This window comes from Macaca mulatta, chromosome 2, assembly GCF_049350105.2.
Source record: "Macaca mulatta isolate MMU2019108-1 chromosome 2, T2T-MMU8v2.0, whole genome shotgun sequence".
Classification (NCBI taxonomy): Eukaryota; Metazoa; Chordata; class Mammalia; order Primates; family Cercopithecidae; genus Macaca; species Macaca mulatta.
This window is the reverse complement of record NC_133407.1, coordinates 183,989,115-183,997,808: the sequence shown is the minus strand read 5'-3', so window position 1 is coordinate 183,997,808 and position 8,694 is coordinate 183,989,115. Positions and strand designations below refer to the sequence as shown.

At 39.3% G+C, this 8,694-nt stretch overlaps 1 pseudogene across 1 annotated transcript; it reads right to left on the bottom strand.

Moving 5' to 3' along the window:
• Positions 1 to 545: 545 nt before the first annotated feature.
• Positions 546 to 1,062, bottom strand: LOC699344 (large ribosomal subunit protein eL32 pseudogene; annotated as a pseudogene). The gene has a single exon (XR_001442381.3). The product of XR_001442381.3 is annotated as a large ribosomal subunit protein eL32 pseudogene (transcript).
• Between the last annotated feature and the right edge of the window lie 7,632 nt (positions 1,063 to 8,694).

Here is an 8,694-nt window from a genome sequence, read left to right as displayed (position 1 = left end):
CTTTTGTGGCTTACTTTCTTTCATTAAGTCTTCCTGGGAAGTTTCCCTTTCAGATTGGGTCAAAAAGCTGTGGATTTCCTGGCTTCTGTGAGACAAACAACTGGAGGAAAATGTTAATTTACCGGGAAGGGTGGCGATAAGAGTTCTTTGAGGAATAGTTGAGCTTCAAGAGACATTCCCCAAGATTATGTGGAATGGCCTTTCGAGGTGGTTAAGTCGGAACTGTCATTGGAAGAACTCGAGATTATAGTCGTAAGGTTAAATCATTCCAAATCTGAGGCAGAACTGATCAAGATTTAAGGAACCATCTGGGAAGCAATTCTCATTCCACAAACAGCATTTGCCTGTTTCGTTTCATGCCAGAATATTTGGAGAGGAGTGACAGGTGAGTCAGGACAGGAAGAGGGAAGGTGTTTAAGGAAATCTTTCTATGCTGACTGCTTTTCTCTTCCTTAGATGCTATCTTGATTAAGCAACAAACCATAATCCTTATTAAAGGTAAATACAACAGGGGCTACTTTTGCCTGAGAATTGCACTCTATAACTTTTTTTTTTTTTTTTTTTTTTTTTTTTTTTTTTGCAGTTTTTACATTTATTTAAACAGAAAACGTGCACATGAGCTGTCTACTCATTTTCTTCACTGCGCAGCCTGGCATTGGGGTTGGTGACTCTGATGGCCAGCTGGGCGGCTCTTTCCACGCTGGCTTTGCGGTTCTTGGAAGAAACATTGTGAGCAATCTCGGCACAGTAAGATTTGTTGCACATCAGCAGCACTTCCAACTCCTTGACGTTGTGGACCAGGAACTTCCGGAAGCCACTGGGCAGCATGTGCTTTGTTTTTTTGTTGCTCCCATAACCAATGTTGGGCATCAAGATCTGGCCCTTGAATCTTCTACGAACCCTGTTGTCAATGCCTCTGGGTTTCCGCCAGTTACGCTTAATTTTGACATATCGGTCTGACTGGTGCCAGATGAACTTCTTGGTTCTTTTTTTGACGATCTTGGGCTTCACAAGGGGTCTGAGGGCGGCCATGATGCCGAGGAGGAGATGGCTGCCACCTCCATAGGCAGCGCGGAGGAAGAGAGAAGGGACCACACTCTATAACTTAAAGCTACCATGTGCTTTTCCTGGCACATCTGATGTTATTAATGACCTGGAATATTGAAAGAATTTTCAAACCCTCAGACAAAAACACAAGTAGTTACATCAATAATTAACACTAAAGAGAATTTTCGGCATCTGGATATTTCAGTAATTAAGATGGCCCAGAGCATTTCAGTCTGTTGTTAAGCACAGGCTATCAAAGAAGCGCTTTCCACAATGTATAAATTTATTTCCTGTCTCATCTTACTTGCAGCCTATAGAGGCTGAGCGCTGGACTTTAGTCCTAAGAGCGGTAATTGAACCCCATCTATCACTTACTACTTTGTAACTTTGGGCAAGTTTCTCAGTCCCTCCAAACTGGAGCTCTCCCATCTATAAAACTGGAGTATTTTTATCTACCTTACTTAGACAAAAGGGTTTTTGTGAGGCTCAAAAAGGGGAAATAGATGTGAAAGCATTTTACAAATCCAAGGCACTGTGCAAGAGTTACTGAATAGGATCGCTGTTGTGGGGTGTCCTTTGATGACCCTTGCCTAAGTTCTACTAACAATTGTGTGGTCCTCTCCTGACCATCATCCACCACTCAGGCAGACCTTCCATTGCCCAAATCCAGCATCAGATGAGGCATGAATGAATTGAAACCAAGTCAAATCTGTGTTCACTTTGTTCCTGACAGCTCTTCTGTTGATAAGTACTCCAGAGCTGTTTTCAAAAATAAAAATTGAGAGATAAATCCTAATTGCATTGTCAGTTTCCTGTATTCTATTACATTACTTTTGGAGAGGTTGTATTAAATGATGTAACAAAGGTATATGTATTTCACAAGAATGTACATAAATATTAATATTCTTTGCTTAAGTTCTAGAAACTATTATGAAAAGTATTCATTTGCTCCTTGGGCCTTAGTAAAGATGTTTTATCCTTTCTACTAAATCACTTCAGATTGTGTTCCATGCCAGTGGTGTACATTATATATCCTGCAGGTCAATAGCTGGATGGCAATGGTGTTCATCCAGATTCTCATTTTTACATAAATGGCTTTAAAACACATTCTCTATATTACACCCTCATCTTATCCTAGCCCAGCAAAATACACATGATTCCATATAATGCGATTACTATTATGATGAGAAAAAGTTACTAAGGAGTCAAAATGGTGTTACGACTTACTATAAAATCCATATGCTCAGTCTGAAAATAATCCAAATAAGCACTAGAAATTGACAGTTTAATGTGGTACTGAAAAGGTCAGATCAAGAAGCAGGAAGGTTGGCCGGGCGCGGTGGCTCAAGCCTGTAATCCCAGCACTTTGGGAGGCCGAGACGGGCGGATCACGAGGTCAGGAGATCGAGACCATCCTGGCTAACACAGTGAAACCCCGTCTCTACTAAAAAATACAAAAAACTAGCCGGGCGAGGTGGCAGGCGCCTGTAGTCCCAGCTACTTGGGAGGCTGAGGCAGGAGAATGGCGTAAACCTGGGAGGCGGAGCTTGCAGTGAGCTGAGATCTGGCCACTGCACTCCAGCCTGGGCGACAGAGCGAGACTCCGTCTCAAAAAAAAAAAAAAAAAAAAGAAGCAGGAAGGCTCATGAAACCAAAGCATATGCAAAAGAAATAGCCAAAAGAGTATCATGACTCCTGAAAAGATTTTTATGTAGAGGCCCAAATTTCTGGCCCTAAACTTGATATACTTCTGCTCATATCAGAGAAAAAAAATCTACTTATTAGAAACATTGGAAAAGTAGAATAATGTAGATATTATGTGTTTACTCTGATTTAAATCAATGGAAATTTATACTTTTCTTAGACTAAATAAATGTGAATACTTAGAGTTTAAATCTGCCCACATACCAAGATGTTACATATCCATCTGCCATTTAATTCAGCTGGTCTGATGAGAATTCTTCATGTGCATTATACTTGAATATGCTTGAATATGTTTTATACACAGTTTGCTGTTGGCTTTTTAAGAATAATGTTTTCAAGCATGGTTATAGATTTATATATTCAAATAGTGCTTTGGGGGCAAATCTCTTAAATAATTTTTGCTTAATTAAGTGTAGCTTCAAATGTGCATCTTCTAAAAAGGGTCTTGAAGAATTTGTCAAGGTCTTATAATTACTTATATTTGTGGCCCAATAAAACATCATTTCTATATTATACCCTATATGATCCCATTTCTATATTCCAGGTGGAGAAATTGAGGCAGAAACGGGGAAACCTTGATTTAGAATATTCAGTGATTGAGTCCAGCAGCAGAAATCATGTTTCAAAATTCCTTTTCCTATAATAGTTTTCTGGAGCTGCCTTAGAAGACCTTGCTGTTGGTATGACCAGAATTATGACAAACAACTTACTGCTTTTTAAGACAAGAAATTGACTGCTGGAACTCCCTCTAATTGGTATGAGTGAAATCAAAATCTAGTAGAACCAAAGAACCTTGGCTCACGCTACATGACAATTCTAACAGTAAAATTCTGAAATGCAAACATTCAGCCATTCAACAGGAAAAAAAAAAAAAAAGGCTTCAACATGTGTCTCAAGCCAAAACAAATCAAAATAATAATAGAATCATGAGATGCTTTCAACTTGGCCTGCATAAAGCAAATAACAAAGTTGTAGTATAAAATAATTGAGAAGAAACCCTCTTTTTGAAATTGCGCAAAGAATCCCAGGTATCATGTCCCTCCCTCTTCTAGCTTTCCCGCCAGGGCTCTAACTACCTGACCCAGTCTGAGGCGGAGGCTGCTGCCTAGTGAACAGGGCGCAGTGGGAAGATGCCGCCACCTCCCTTTAAACGAGAATGAGTCAACAAAGTACTTAATCAGACGTTTTCCTTATTGAGAAAACACAAAACTAAAACAAAAAGGACCACAGAAATCATAGGCAGAAAATAGGATATCCCAGAATTCCTCTATCCCAGAATGAGAAGTTGGAACAAAAATAAGAAAATATTAAATTTTGAGGATTCTTTGGTTTGTGGCAACTGCTACAGATTCCTATGTTTTGATTCAGAAGTTATTTCTTACAGCAACATTGGTAGCAATGTGCACTCAGCAAACGGCAATTCTTTTTAATTCCAAACTTGGGAAACTGTTTCTGCTTCAACAATTATCATATGAGGTGAGAAGTAGAAAAAGATATAAATAACAGTGCCACAGAGATTGGTTGTAAGTCAGTGAAAATAATAGCAATAGAAATAAAAATCCTAACTTTCTAGTTCAGAGACTCTTCTTCCTTTTCAGCAATGTTTGTTACCACATAAGCACAATTTTATGTTTGCCTTGTTAGTATTTTGTGACAACTTCTTCCTCAGTTGAAGGGTAATTTTGAAAATGTTTTGAATAGAAAAGTTTCTTGAATCACTCAATAATTATTGGCAAGTTAAATTATGCAAAAATAAGTTTTATACAACCCAAAGACAAATCTAACTTGAGAACCACTCAAAGAAATTGACTGTTTATGTATATACCTGCATTATATCTGTTTCAAGTGTATGATTTTTTTAAAAAGAAAGCTGTCGATAAAGATGACAGGGTCATAAACCTGATAAGCCAAAGTGGAGAAACCACATGTTACAATCCCTTCAGTAGAAAATGAGACTGGGTCGCTCAGCCTTCAACCTGACAGTTTCAAAGAGAAAAGAAATCTATTAGCAAGTTGCTGATGTCTTATAAAAAGCTTATTGCAGAATCTTGCTCCTCTATTTAAAGGCATATTCCTGTCCTTTCTCATTAACTCTAAAAGAAAAAAAAAGAAATCAGATTTGACATCCTGTAACTTGCTCCTTAAATATCAGAAGTCATATGTACACAGCAAGTTCTTTATAATTAAAAATTTTATACCTTCTTTTCTACATTCCTATACCTTAAAAATGTTTTTCAAAGTTGTGTGTGATGTGTGTATTTTTAAGAACTATCATGAGCACAGAGGAAATACAAGTAGATGCCTCTTTGTGGTGTTTGAAGAGAACAAAGATTAATATTCCTGGCTGTGTGTAATGAATGTTCACTGTTGGAATCATTGTGATATTTCAAGGGGAAAAAAGTCATCAAATTTCTGAGTGGTTGGGCCAGCCACAATGGTTAATGCCTATAATCTCAGCACTTTGGGAGGCCAAGGTGGGTGGATCACCTGAGGTCAGGAGTTCGAGACCAGCCTGAGCAACATCTCTACTAAAATACAAAAATTAGCAGGGCATGGTGGTGCATGCCTGTAATCCCAGCTACTCGGGAGGCTGAGGCAGGAGAATCTCTTGAACCCAGGAGGCAGAGGTTGCAGTGAGCCCAGATCACACCACTGTACTCCAGCCTGGGCAACAGAAAAAAACTCTGTCTCAAAAAAAAAAAAGAAATCTGAGTAGTTATAGTCTATGTATTATAAATAATACCCATTGGCTGTGCCTTCTTCTTGCAGAGGTAGTGCACAGAATTCATAAGCATAAGCTGGCACGCTAGATCATGCCAGCCATGGATTCTTCACCCAAATAAGAGACTCCATTTGATAACTGCTCCTTTATACCAAATAAATCTGCTCATAAAAGCCCATATTTCAGGAAAGTTAAAAGGTAAACATAAAATAGCATGATTCCCACAAATCTTTGAAAATAAAATGGAAGCTTGTCTGTCAAGGAACTGCAGAAGCCTAAAACTCAGGACCATCTTATTCAACATCCACATTTTAAAGATGGGAAATTTCAGGCCTAGAAAGGTAAAGTCACTTGCTCAATTCACAGATGATGAAGTAAAGTTCATAACTTGAACCTTAAAGGCCAGTTTCCTGGAGTTTTCTAGTGGTTCTTCTGACCAACAGACTAATTCAATGAATTGACATAAGTGAAATGGTTTATTGTGGTATTTAATGAAATCAAAATATGGTCTAAACATTTACTCTAGGCATATTGGTTGGTACTCAACTATCACATGAAGTTGGTACTCACATGTTTATAAATACACCTAAACTCCAACCCCTCTAGACTATTACTGTTTAAAATATATATTTAGTTCCCCTATACTGTATAACCTTGCTTTTAAGATTGGACATAAAAGTTCCTTGTATAATTTGAAGCATATATTGAATGCCATCTCTACCATGATTTTCTGCAGCTTTTAACCAGAAAGGGAGACTTCCAAACCTAGAATATCTAATTTATACGTCTTATTTAGCATTGATTTATTGTATACTTCCTTGCATTGATCTTACTCATATATATATATACACACACACACATATATATATACACATGTTTGGGATGCAATCTGTCAGCATCTTTAAAAAATCCATTAGCATATATAGATACATATATATTTTACCTGATTCGTCATGTCTAAAATGCATAGAGTTTAAGTCAGAACAGTGTTTCTCCCTCAGCTATATTATTAATGTAACATTTGTCTTTTGGAAAACCCCATCAACCTTTTGGGTTCACAGTTCAACGTGTATTATAGTGAATTATTTATGAATCTGGGTCCTGCAACAAATTGGAAAGCACCAATTTTCTAGGTTTATGTTTGTTTACCTGTTTGTTCTTAAAAACTCCCATTGCATGCGGCATGTCACCTCACCTGGGAAGTGAAAGTGGTCGGGGGATTTCCCTTTCCTAGCCAAGAGAAGCTGTGACAGACTGTACCTGGGAAAACGGGACACTCCACCCAAGCACTGCACTTTTCCCAAGGTCTTAGCAACAGGCAGGCAAGGAGATTCTCTCCCATGACTGGCTTGAGGGTCCCACGCCCATGGAGCCTTGCTCATTGCTAGCCCAGCAGTCTGAGATCAAACCGTGAGGTGGCAGCCTGGCTTGGGGAAGGGCGTCCCCCATTGCTGAGACTCGACTAGGTAAACAAAGCAGCCAGGAAGCTCGAACTGGGTGGAGCCCACCACAGCTCAGCAAGGTCTACTGCCTCTAGATTCCACCTCTGTGGGCAGGGCTTAGCTGAACAAAAGGCAGCAGACAACTTCTGCAGACTTAAACGTCCCTGTCTGACAGCTCTGAAGAGAGCAGTGGTTCTCCCAACACGGCATTCGAGAAGAGACAGAATGCCTCCTCAAGCGGGTCCCTGACCCCTGTGTAGCCAAACTGGGAGACACCCCCCAGTAGGGGCTGACAGACATGTATGTGGGTGCCCCTCTAGGACAAAGCTTCTGGAGGAAGGATCAGGCAGCAATATTTGCTGTTCTGCAGCCTCCACTGGTGATACATACCTAGGCAAACAGGGTCTGGAGTGGACCTCCAGCAAACTCCAACAGACATGCAGCTGAGGGACCTGACAGAAGGAAAACTAACAAATAGAAACAAATAGCATCAACATCAACAAAAAGGACATCTACACCAAAACCCCATCTGTAGGTCACTAACAACAAAGATAAAAGTTAGATAAAACCACAAAGATGGGGAGAAACCAGAGCAGAAAAGCTGAAAATTCTAAAAATCAGAGTGCCTCTTCTCCAAAGGATTGCAGCTCCTTGCCAGCAATAAAACAAAGCTAGATGGAGAATGACTTTGACGAGTTGAGAGAAGTAGACTTCAGGAGGTCGGTAATAACAAACTTATCCAAGCTAAAAGAGCATGTTCAAACCCATTGTAAGGAAGCTAAAAACCTTTTTAAAAAGGTTAGATGAGTGGATAATTAGAATAAACAGTGTAGGGTAGACCTTAAATGACCTGATGGAGCTGAAAACCATGGCACAAGAACTTCCTGAAGCATGCACAAGCTTCAGTAGCAGATTCAATTAAGTGGAAGAAAGGGTATCAGTGATGGAAGATCAAATTAATGAAACAAAGTGAGGAAACAAGGTTAGAGAAAAAAAGAGTACAAAGAAATGAACAAAGACTCCACTCCAAGAAATATGGGACTATGTGAAAAGACCAAATTGACGTTTGATTGGTGTACCTGAAAGTGATGGGGAGAATGGAACCAAGTTGGAAAACACTCTACACGATATTATCCAGGAGAACTTCCCCAACCTAACAAGGCACACCAACATTCAAATTCAGGAAATACAAATAACATCACAAAGATACTCCTTGAGAAGAGCAACCACAAGACACATAATTGTCAGATTCACCAAAGTTGAAATGAAGGATAAAATGTTAGGGCAGCCAGTGAAAAAGGTCAAGTTACCCACAAAGGGAAGCCGATCAGACTAACATAGATCTCTTGGCAAAAATCCTACAAGCCAGAAGAGAGCAGGGGCCACTATTCGACATTCTTAAGGAAAAGAATTTTCAACCCAGAATTTCATATCCAGCCAAACTAAGTTTCATAAGTGAAGGAGAAATAAACTCCTTTGCAGACAAGCAAATGCTGGGAGATTTTGTCACCACCAGACCTGCCTTACAAGAGTTCCTGAAGGAAGTACTAAACATGGAAAGAAACAACCGGTACCAGCAACTGCAAAAACATGCCAAATTGTAAAGACCATCGAAGCTAGGAAGAAACTGCATCAGCTAACGAGCAAAATAACTAGCAAATATCATAATGACAGGACCAAATTCACACATAATAATATTAACTCTAAATGTAAATGGACTAAATGCCCCAATTAAAGGACACAAACTGGCAAATTGGATAAAGAGTCAAGATGCATCAG